This window comes from Neolamprologus multifasciatus, chromosome 6 (assembly GCF_963576455.1).
Source record: "Neolamprologus multifasciatus chromosome 6, fNeoMul1.2, whole genome shotgun sequence".
NCBI lineage: Eukaryota > Metazoa > Chordata > Actinopteri > Cichliformes > Cichlidae > Neolamprologus > Neolamprologus multifasciatus.
Window position 1 is genome coordinate 38,655,622 of NC_140444.1, and position 10,573 is coordinate 38,666,194.

The following is a 10,573-nucleotide window of genomic DNA, read 5'->3' on the forward strand; positions in this document are numbered from 1 at the left end:
GTGCAAAGAAAACTTCGGAGACATGTAGCCGCCATCTTTATTGGCCTAGCATGCAGAAGGATGTGAAATTATTTTGCTGTCATACATGTCAGGTTTGCCAGAGGTAACACATGGGCCAGCAAAGGACCTCCAGTGTGTCTGCAACTGGCCTTGTGCTGGCCCATGTGTGGGCCACCTCAGGCAAACCAGGTCTGGGCCACCAAAGGGCCGTCATTCACACTGTGTGAAAGCACACTGTGTGGGCCACATCTGGGCCACACGAATTTTGATATTTGGGACCTATAGCTGTTCACATACAGATTACATAGTTTTAGTATTCCTAAGGTATAACACTTTAGGAATAAAATAGGGTCTGGAAATATTTACTTAAAAACAAAAAGAGATTTATGATGGGGTTTAATTAACGGAGTAAGCATTCATGTACACGTGTTCTGCTGCATCATCTGAATCATGCACAGAATCCTAACTAACCATACGTTGTGAACAGCTGCAGCAGCACAGGGAATCCAGTAAATTTTAAATTAAAAGACAAGTGTAGACTAAATGCCCGATTTGTGTAGTTTTTCCGAATGTGGTTTCAAGCCATGAGAAAGACTACACAAAATCGTATCAGAGATACCAGCTCATATGCACCCGGTGTATTCCCAGGTTAAGACTCTCTTATCTAATTCCAGTTCTTAAAAAACAACTTTAAGTGACTTTATTTTCATTTTCTTTGTGGAAAACATTTTTTTTCACAGCAGTTGTTCTTGAAATCAGCACTGACAGAATATTTCTTCTGCTTCAGTTGATCCTGCTGGCTAAGATGGACCTGTCACCGGCACCAGATTTTTTAAGGACATTGTCCACAATTTTGTCATATCTAGACTGTGGTCTGAATCCTCTTATCTACTTTTCACATCAAGATTTTCGTGAAGCAGGACTGACCCTGCTGTGGAACAAAAGAAAACCGATGTCTGCAGTGCCTGTTCTCACTGCTATCACTAAATATAAGCTGTAAACTATAAGCTGTCCAAAATAAAATTTTAGAGGAGAACCAAACAAAAGCTGGCTTTTTTTTTTTGTTGGAACAAAAGCTCTGTTTGCCCTATGTGAAATCCTTGGTTTAGTTAGGTGGAATATTGCTTCTCTCTTTGTTTCTTTGCCTGAAGCTTTATATTGACCCTTTCTGCAACATCATACTCAAGCAAACTCACTCGCTCATTGTGGAAGTGCAAAAACACCCCAAACCTTACAGCAGTAATCAGTGATATGCATAACATCATTCTACCTTTTGATCAGCCCCAGTCAGTGATCGGGGACAAGGTACGTTTATTAACTTATACTATAAACTTTTTTCTTCAATTAGGCTACCATAAGCCCTTTAGCAACTGAGCTTTGGGAAAGTAATTTAAAGTCAACTGAAATGTCTATAAACATGGAGAACAAGAGAGAAGCCTGTGAACCACAGGTATAGACAGACAGGTATAGTCCACTGAATAGACAGAGTCACCAGAGAAGCACACTCGTTTATACAATGCCCAGCTTCTGTATCACACACATTTTACAGCATGAGAGCATATTTTCAACATAACAATATCTGAGCCCTTTACAAAAGCACAAAGACAAGTTACTCATCCATGAGAACATCATCTTTTGGACATCCATGAGAACGTCTCTTTGAGGCCTTGCTGAAGTCTGCTCTCTTCTCTCATTTATCTTTTGAGCACCAATTTTTATTTGGCTTCACATAATTTGAAATGCTGTGCCACTGATTTTTTTATCAGAAGCTGAGGGACTGATTTTTATAACTTTTTTATGGCATTTGCTGAAAAACATTGTCAACAGGTTAACAAGCATTTTTTTTTTTTTTTTTTTACAAATGACAGAGAAGTGTGGTGAAGTACAATAACATACCTCCCAGTCTTAGTTGATACCATAATTAGGGTAGAACAGGTTGGCTATGACACATATTCTTCCATGAACTGTTAATCGTTGATTCATCGCTCAATAGTCAAAACCTAATGTACTCGCTCAAAGTGGGGATCCTTTTCATTTTTGCAGTTAACTTTATTAGACTTTATTAGATCCATAAAAACAACTGAGAACAGAATCCACATCATTGACTCTAATTTGAATTGATGCATCACTGATATCATAAAAATATGCCAGATGTTTTTTATATCTGCTGCTGAAATGAAAGCATTTAAGCATAAAAAGGGTTTGTATGGATGGGTGTGAATGAGTGCTCCAGGAGAGTAGAAAAGCGCCATAACAAAATTAGTCCATTTAGCATTTACCAAAATTCATTTTGTCCAAGATTTTCAAAGAGGTAACCCGAGCAATGATAAGCAATTCAGTGTAAACATGTCACGGACCCGGTTCCGGGGACTCGGGGTCCGTGAACGGTGTGAACCTTTATTATTATTATTATTGTTATTATTATTGGGTGTATGTTTGCTGCACTGTGCTCTTGTGTTCCATGCTGGTGTGTGTACGTGTGTGTCTGAGGGTGTGGCTGGAGGATGAAGGACAGCCACCTGCAGGCCTGATGGGTGTGGCCCTGCCAGCTGCTGGTCACGCCGAGGTTCCCACACACCTGCTTCTGATCAGGCTCGTCGGGGGAGCTACTTAACAGAGCGATGGAGCTTCCTCCGGCGCAGGATCGTTGAGTTAGACTCCATGTCAGTGTCGCAAGTACTGTTAAGTGTATGCCTGCTGGAGTGGTGCCATAACGGCTGCGTCTGTTGGTTTTTCCTCAGGAGAGCGGAACACGGGACTGCAGGACGCACGGGGTGTGCGTAGGCACAGGAGCAGAGAGCACGGAATACCAGCACTTGGGAGAAGGCACGACACAGGAGTTGAGGGAGCACTCGGGAGACTTATTGTGTGGTGTAGATTTACCCCCACTGTAAATAAATGCACTGTTCATTGCACTAAGTCCAGCGTTTGGGTCCTTTCTCCAACATTCCCCACGGCTTGCCCTGGCAAACCGTGACAAAACATGTGAGAACAAAAAAGAACCACATCAATATCAAAGTGACTGAACTCCTCTCCATTTTAAGTCTTGATCATCTAAATATGAAAACTCTTTGGGATTTCCATTTTAAAGTTTTTGTCTTAATCTAGCAACCCTGAAACTTACTCAGCCACTCAAGTCAGTCGTGACAAACGTATACCCATGGATTGCCATGGGTACTTGGTGACATCAGTTTTGGCAGACAACACAAGGAATGCCATAGTTCCTTGTAATCGGAAGGTTGCCGGTTCGAGCCCCGGCTCAGACAGTCTCGGTCGTTGTGTCCTTGGGCAAGACGCTTCACCTACCACCTACTGGTGTTGGCCAGAAGGGCCAATGGCGCGATATGGCAGCCTCGCCTCTGTCAGTCTGCCCCAGGGCAGCTGTGGCTACGACTGTAGCTGCCTCCACCAGTGTGTGAATGGGTGGATGACTGGGTGTGTAAAGCGCTTTGGGGTCCCTAGGCGGGACTAGTAAAAGCGCTATACAAATACATACAAATAAAACTACTCACTCAAAAAATTATCTGAACTTGCACTGGAATAATGTCTCAGCAACAAGGGTGTTTGAGTTTTTTCAGCACCAAAATTATATGAATTAGTGTAACTCTGAGGGAGGGAGCACAGTTAGTTTATTGGGTGCACGTGGCCCAGCAACAGTCAGCATTCATATCATTGCCTTAAACTGGCACACCACTGTGTCCCCGCATTTCCTGATGAGGTGATACATTTAGCTTTGATTTGATATATATATATATAGATAGATAGATAGATAGATAGATAGATAGATAGATATATATATATATATATATATATATATATATAGATAGATAGATAGATAGATAGATATCTATATATCTATATATCTATATATATATATATATATATATATATGCAGCCCTCATTTACTCAATACCATTAAATAAATGGGCATTGGGTTCTTTTTCTAGTGTACTCTCGTACGATATTTTTAAATTAACTTCTCTTTTGTTTCTGGGATCAAAGAAGCTTATTCCTTAACAGTGGCACTACACCCGAAAATGAACACTGGTGTCTATAGTGCAGTAAATCATGTCATACACCATGTAAAGTAGAGCATTGCAACCCTCCTTTAATTTACCAAACAATGAAAACAAAATAATAAAAAGGCAGATTTCAGTATTCAGGCAAACCAAAAAAAACACACAGCAATTTACCCACTGTACACAGAATCTCCACATATACAGTGTAAACCACCAGTGATAAAACAATTACAGTCCCAAACTAAACCTAAAGCCGGCAGAGATAAACCCTACGTTGCAGGCCTGTATTGCTCCAGTAAAAATCCAAAACGATCTCCCAACCGGAAGTTCTTCACTCAACGAGCAAAATATAAACAAATAAACTCAGTACCTTGTGAAACGTGCAATTCCCACCAGATTAATCCAGGCAACAAGTTGTCTTCAGCTCCTTCAGAAACACTCCGCTCTGAATGCAGTAGCACAAAGATGAGGAAGGTCCGTGATCTCCACGTGCTCCACAAGCTTCCTGTTTTAGCTTCCCACGTTGCCAGAGGTACTCTGAGTGACGCGGGCACTCAGAGTGACTATCTGGGGTGTGTCCGTCGTTATCCAGTTCGGTAACGATCCTCTGTAGCTTTTTAAATTCCACAATGTTAGCGAAACGGCAGTCTACAGTAGTCCTTATTAGCGAACGGCTGGGTTAGCCTCACTTTAACTTAATGCGTGCACCCCGCAGTAAACAAAACACACAGTCCAGCAGCTTCACGCCGAAACTTTATGTGTCATGTCACTAACCTACCGACACTGTGACTTATCTGTCCGAAAAGTCAAAACACACTTACTACTAGTACATAAAAACAAGCTAACTGCTCCAGATGCTCCGTGTAACTCACGCACCACCGCCCTTCTTCTTGCGCTCTCTTCCTTTTTCTCTCTTTTTCTTCTCCACCCTGTGTTACCTTCACAGACCATATCCCCGTAGGAAATTACAGTTCTCACAAGCAATTCACAATAAAAGAACGATAACTTATTTTAAACAATGCAAACATGTTTTTAATCATTTTACATGAACTTTTACCTTTTTAATATACAAGAAAATTTAAATAAATGAACTCTTTGATATTTATATTCAAAGACTTCACTTATCTTTTACTATTTATGCATCTTTTTTAACCCGGGTTACACATATATATTACGGGTGCAACGATACACAAAATTCACGGTTCTGTACGGTTCGATATTTTTTCGATACAAAAAAAAATGTTCATGCCTTTTTAATTTGTCATTTATTAAAATTATAAATATATATTTTAACTCAAAAGTACAGTTTTTAAATTTAATGTTGCTGAAACAACAAAGTAATAATAAATCTACCTGATCGAGAAATCCCTCATCTTTGGAAAACAGAGTTTATTACAGAGAAATGTCTCTTTCCAAAATAAAAGCTCTACTATACGCTTCTTCTGGGCTATATTCTCAGCAGCATATTAAACATATCAGGTCCCCATAAGGAGAATCATGTGCTAACGGCTGTCTAAATGACTCGGGTAAAGTTTGTAGCATGCCTGCTTGTTGTTTTTGTCTGCTTCCACTTGTCTTTGCACTAGGATGATGTCGGAGTAAATGTGCAGTCATATTCGTTGTGTTCCCACTAGTGCTGTCAGCGTTAATCTGAAATGACGTTAACGCCACAACACGGCAAATCTCCGTTAACGAGCTATCACGGATCGCCCCGTGCGTGGGGCTGGACGGCCAACACGTTAACGAGCTAACTGCGCTAACACACTAGTTGTAATTGAGCATTGCGTGGCACATCCAACATACTGTTTTACTTTAGTCCATGACGCGCTTACCTTCAGCGTCATACGTCACATGAAAACCAAAATAGTTCCAAACGCCAGATCTGAATGAGGGTGGGGGAGGTTCAGTTTGCTATGTTGCAACGAGCTTAGCTTCTGTCTCCTAGCTTGCCCTGCGCTCAGTGAATCTGCGTTCGACTACTCCGCCTAGGCTGCACTGTCGAGCGCAGATCCACTGAGCGCTCAACACAGACAGCACCGTCAGAAGGAAAGTTGATAAAATAAATTAAAAATTTTGTATTGTTCGATACATATGCGTACCGAACCGAAAGCACTGTATCGAACGGTTCAATATCGATACGAGTATCGTTGCACCCCTAATATATATGTATATATATATACATTGGCAATTTGTGTTGAAGTACATTCAGTCCACTAAAATGAATTTGATATATTAAAAAACAAAAAACAAAACAATTAACCCTTATACTGATATGGTTACTGTCAAGGGCACCTAAATGTGTACTTCTACTACTGACACCTACATCTGTTATCATCTCCTTGTAAGCATCAAGACTTATATTTTCCATTATAGTCAGTGTCTCTCTTTGGTTTTAAAAGCACCCGAGCCATAAATAAGGGGGTGCTAATGAGGGGACTCCATCTGATGCTGCCAAACCAAAGGGTGCAAACAAGAAGATGCAGAAAAATGCAAACCCAAACCCCAGAGCCAGAAACCCTGGACCCAATCGAGGGCCTGTGCAACATCAGCCCAATGCCCATTTTAAACCCAATAATGGGCCAGGGCAACACTGGCAAAATCCACAGTTTTTGCCAAAACGAGGGCCTGTGCCACATCAGCCCCATCCTGACCATAACACCAACGATGGGCCACCTCAGCCACAGCCTCACTTAACACCAAATGATGGCAGTCGTCCATACAATGAGACTGATGAACTGGGTGGGCTGAGATTCCACCTGCAGGAGGCTCAGCACATGTGCAAAACCAATCTTTATAAAATGACAGCTGCAAACCACAAAGCTGCTGCAGCTAAAACTCACTGCACTGACTGCCAGACAAAACGCTCAAAAAACCATCCCTGAGCTCCAAAAACAGCTGGAAGAGGCTCGTAGAAAGACACCTGAGGAGAACTTCACCCCTGAGGTAAGTGAGGCTCCTGTTAAATGGTAAATGGACTGGTTCTTATATAGCGCTTTTCTACTCTTCTGAGCACTCAAAGCGCTCTATACAACTTGTGCATTCACCCATTCACACAAGCACATCTTTCTAGGTGCTTTCTAAGTAACATTCACACACATTCATACTCCGATGGATGCATCGGAGAGCAATTTGGGGTTAGTATCTTGCCCAAGGATATTTGGCATGCAGACTAGGGGAAGCCAGGAATCGAACCACCAACCTTCCGATCAGTAGATGACCCGCTCTACCACCTGAGCTACAGCCACCCCCAGCCACCTGTGTTGCTGTTGAAGACTGCAACACAGCTGTCACAGCTGCAGAGCTGAGTGTGGACGCTTCAACACAAACTGCAGAAGCTCCACACACAGACTCTACAGACGTAAAAACTGTTCGAGAAGCTGAGTTGGAGGTCCAGTGCAAAAAACAGCAAGAAGAGATCGAACAACTCCGTGAGCAGCTCCTCAAAACTCAAAAGAATCTTGAAGAGGAAGTTGCAAAGCGCAAAGATCAGGAACAAAGAGCCAACTGTGAGCTTGCTGAGCTGAAAGACAAACTCAGCACCAGTGAGGCTCTTTGTGAAAAAAAAATGATTTGAAGGTGCAAAATTTAAAAGAAGAGCTGGAGAAAACCAAAGCTTCCCACCAGGAAATCGTGGAGCAAAACCTGGAGAACACAACAATCTGCAACCAACTCGGGCAAACAGAGGAAGAAAAAATCACACTTCAGGAGTTTTTGCTGTCTCTGCAAGAGACAATAAAAAAGCAAGAAGACCAGTCCAACGTTGCCAATCCTGAAAATTCTCCAGCCCAAAACGAGACACTCCAGGAGAATCAGCCAGAAAAAGAGGAGGCCAGCGCTACCAAACCAGAAAGTCCAGAGGCCCGAGATGACCAAGTGCCAAAAGAAAAACCAAAAAAGAAAAAGAAGCACAACTGGTTTTGGAGACTATTCACTTAAGTGACTGCCACTTCCTGGCCAAGGATTCCACAAATAAACAATTGGATTTAACAAAACATCTGAAGTGTGAACATTTTGTCTCATTTAAAACATGTGAAAATGTCCAATTATAACAACCTAACAGCAGAAATAAAAATGTTTACATCCTGGTTGAAAACATTGTTCTGTGAATGATATCCACAGTGTCTGTGCTGTTGATGCCTTTTGAAAAAAAAGTCTAAGGTATTGTAGTTGAGTACAGCTCCAGGTTTTGTACAGAGCACTTTCCATTTGCTGTAACTTTACTCTGCTATCTCATCAATAATGAATTTGATCATCATCTGTTCCCTGAATGCAATTGACACCCTCTTCTCAACGAGAAGCCTGGGCTCGGGTGGGCCTGAGTGTCCTGGAGGTACTTTCCCTGCCGGATACACGGGTGGCCAGGTCGTGTGCCTGGCGGGACTGTCGAAAAGTTAATAGCTATATTTGCAAAGCCCTTTATTAAAATATGATTTCATGACATTATTGTTTGTCGGACGGTGGTCAGAGCTATCAGTGGCTGTTGAGTGGGACATGAAATGTCACCTCTCGGGACACTGGGGAGAGAGCCTGAGTTAGTGTCTTGGGTTGAGAGATACTGACCTCAATAAACAGCTTGAGGATCACTGTATGGTCTGGACACTCAGGTGAGGAGAGGAGCTGAGCTGGGGACATCTGACAGAGGCCCTGGTTCAAAAACTCCCAGTTTGAAGTGAAGATAGAGCTGAGTGTAAAAGCAAAGATCTAAATTTACTGTCTGAGCTACGTCCTTATCTACACCTATGGTTATAAGCTTTGGGTAATGATTGAAAGAATGTGATCACAGATACAAGCAGCAGAAATAAACTTCCCCTGTCAATCTTTTCTGTTCTGCGAGAGTGAAGAGCTGGCTGCAAAGGTGGAAAACCTGACCAAAGTGGTGGAGTCTCTCACAGCCAGTCAGGCTCGTGAACCTACTTGTCAGTGTGCACACCCAAAGCAGAAGCCCAGACAAACTGCAAAACAGTACGGCTGTCCCAAGTGTATTGAAAGTGGGGCAGTGGGATGTCTCAAACGAAGCCAACCCAGAAGCTCTAGTTGGCCTCCTGCTGATACACACACTCCCAGAACCAGTGGACAGCCAGACCCAAAATCACCAGGTACGTGCTCAGAAGAGTTTGCTCATGTCAGGAGTAGTTTTTCCAATGAAAAATGCAGACACTGGGGCAAGTGAGAGAGTGGCACAGCTTGTTGGAAAAAAAATGTAAAATCAAGTGTTTGCAGTGGACTGTTTATTTGACACGGGTGCACAAGTGAGTGTCATTGATCGCCAGTGGGCAAAAACCTACCTCTCTGACCACAAACTCCGGCCACTGACAGAACTTATTGGAGATAAGGCTCTTAGTGTGCTTGGTGTTAATGGCCAGCCATTACTCTACGACGGCTGGGTGGGCGTGATGGTGAGTCTTGTAGAGAATAGTGACCCAAACTTGACTGTACGTCCCCTTTTTAAGTCCCCTTTTTAGTAAGCAGTGTGCCCATGGACTGCCCCCTGATATGTTTCAATGTAATTGAACAGCTGATACTGGGGCCAAATGCTAGTACAAATCTCATACCCACCATTGTGAGCCTCCTTCGCAGCGCAATGAACCTCCAGGATGACACAGCGACGGCACTGGTCAACTTCATCCAGACCAAGCTTACCAGTGATAACGGGGTCAGCCACAGTGTCCTAAAAGTGGGCCTGCATGATGTAGTAATCCCAGCTGGTCAAGTTAAGTATGTTAAGTGTAAAGTCTCCTCTACAGTTGACATGTCCACCCCCCTCGTGCTCTTTGAACCAACTGAGAGCAACCCACAACTGCAACAGCTTGATGTTGGCAACAGCCTCCTCAAAGTTTGTGATGCCAGAGTCCCATTTGTCAAAGTACCTATTGGCAACCACACTAAGCACGATGTGACCCTCACCGGCAGAGCAGCCCTTGGAACTATTGAACCAATAGCAGGAGTCGTACAAACTGACTTACCAAACCTTGGTGAGCCCAAAGTGACTCAAGATGTAGACTCTGATGTATCTCAAATACCCCAGCAGTGCGGTGAAGATCAAGCAACACAGGAATGGGATCCACCTGTTGATGTTAGCCACCTGACTGAAGACCAACAAACTGTTGCCAAGAAAATGTTAAGGGAAGAGTCAGGGGCTTTTGCACGTGATGAGAATGACATGGGGTGCATTCCCAGCTTGGAAATGACAATAACACTCAAAGACACAACCCCAATTCAGAAATCGTACACCTCAATTCCAAAACCCCTCTATAAGGAGGTTAAAGAGTATATTGAGGACCTCCTAGCAAGACGATGGATTGTAAAGTCTAGATCTCCTTACTCTGCGCCAATAGTTTGCGTGCAGAAAAAGGATGCTCCCTAAGGCTCTGTATCGACTACCGTCTCCTGAACCAGCGCACAGTACCTGATCGCCACCCATTACCAAGAATCCAGGACCTCATTGACACCTTAGGGGGTTACAACTGGTTCTCCATTTTGGACCAGGGAAAAGCCTATCACCAGGGCTTTATAGCAGAAGGATCCCGCCATCTGACTGCATTCATCACCCCCTG

At 43.0% G+C, this 10,573-nt stretch overlaps 1 long non-coding RNA gene across 1 annotated transcript; it reads left to right on the forward strand.

Annotated features, from left to right (window-relative positions):
* Positions 1–2,340: 2,340 nt before the first annotated feature.
* On the forward strand, positions 2,341–2,846 carry LOC146517686 (uncharacterized). The gene is made up of 2 exons (XR_014874408.1): positions 2,341–2,663; positions 2,742–2,846. It is a non-coding gene; the product is annotated as an uncharacterized LOC146517686 (long non-coding RNA).
* Positions 2,847–10,573: the final 7,727 nt, after the last annotated feature.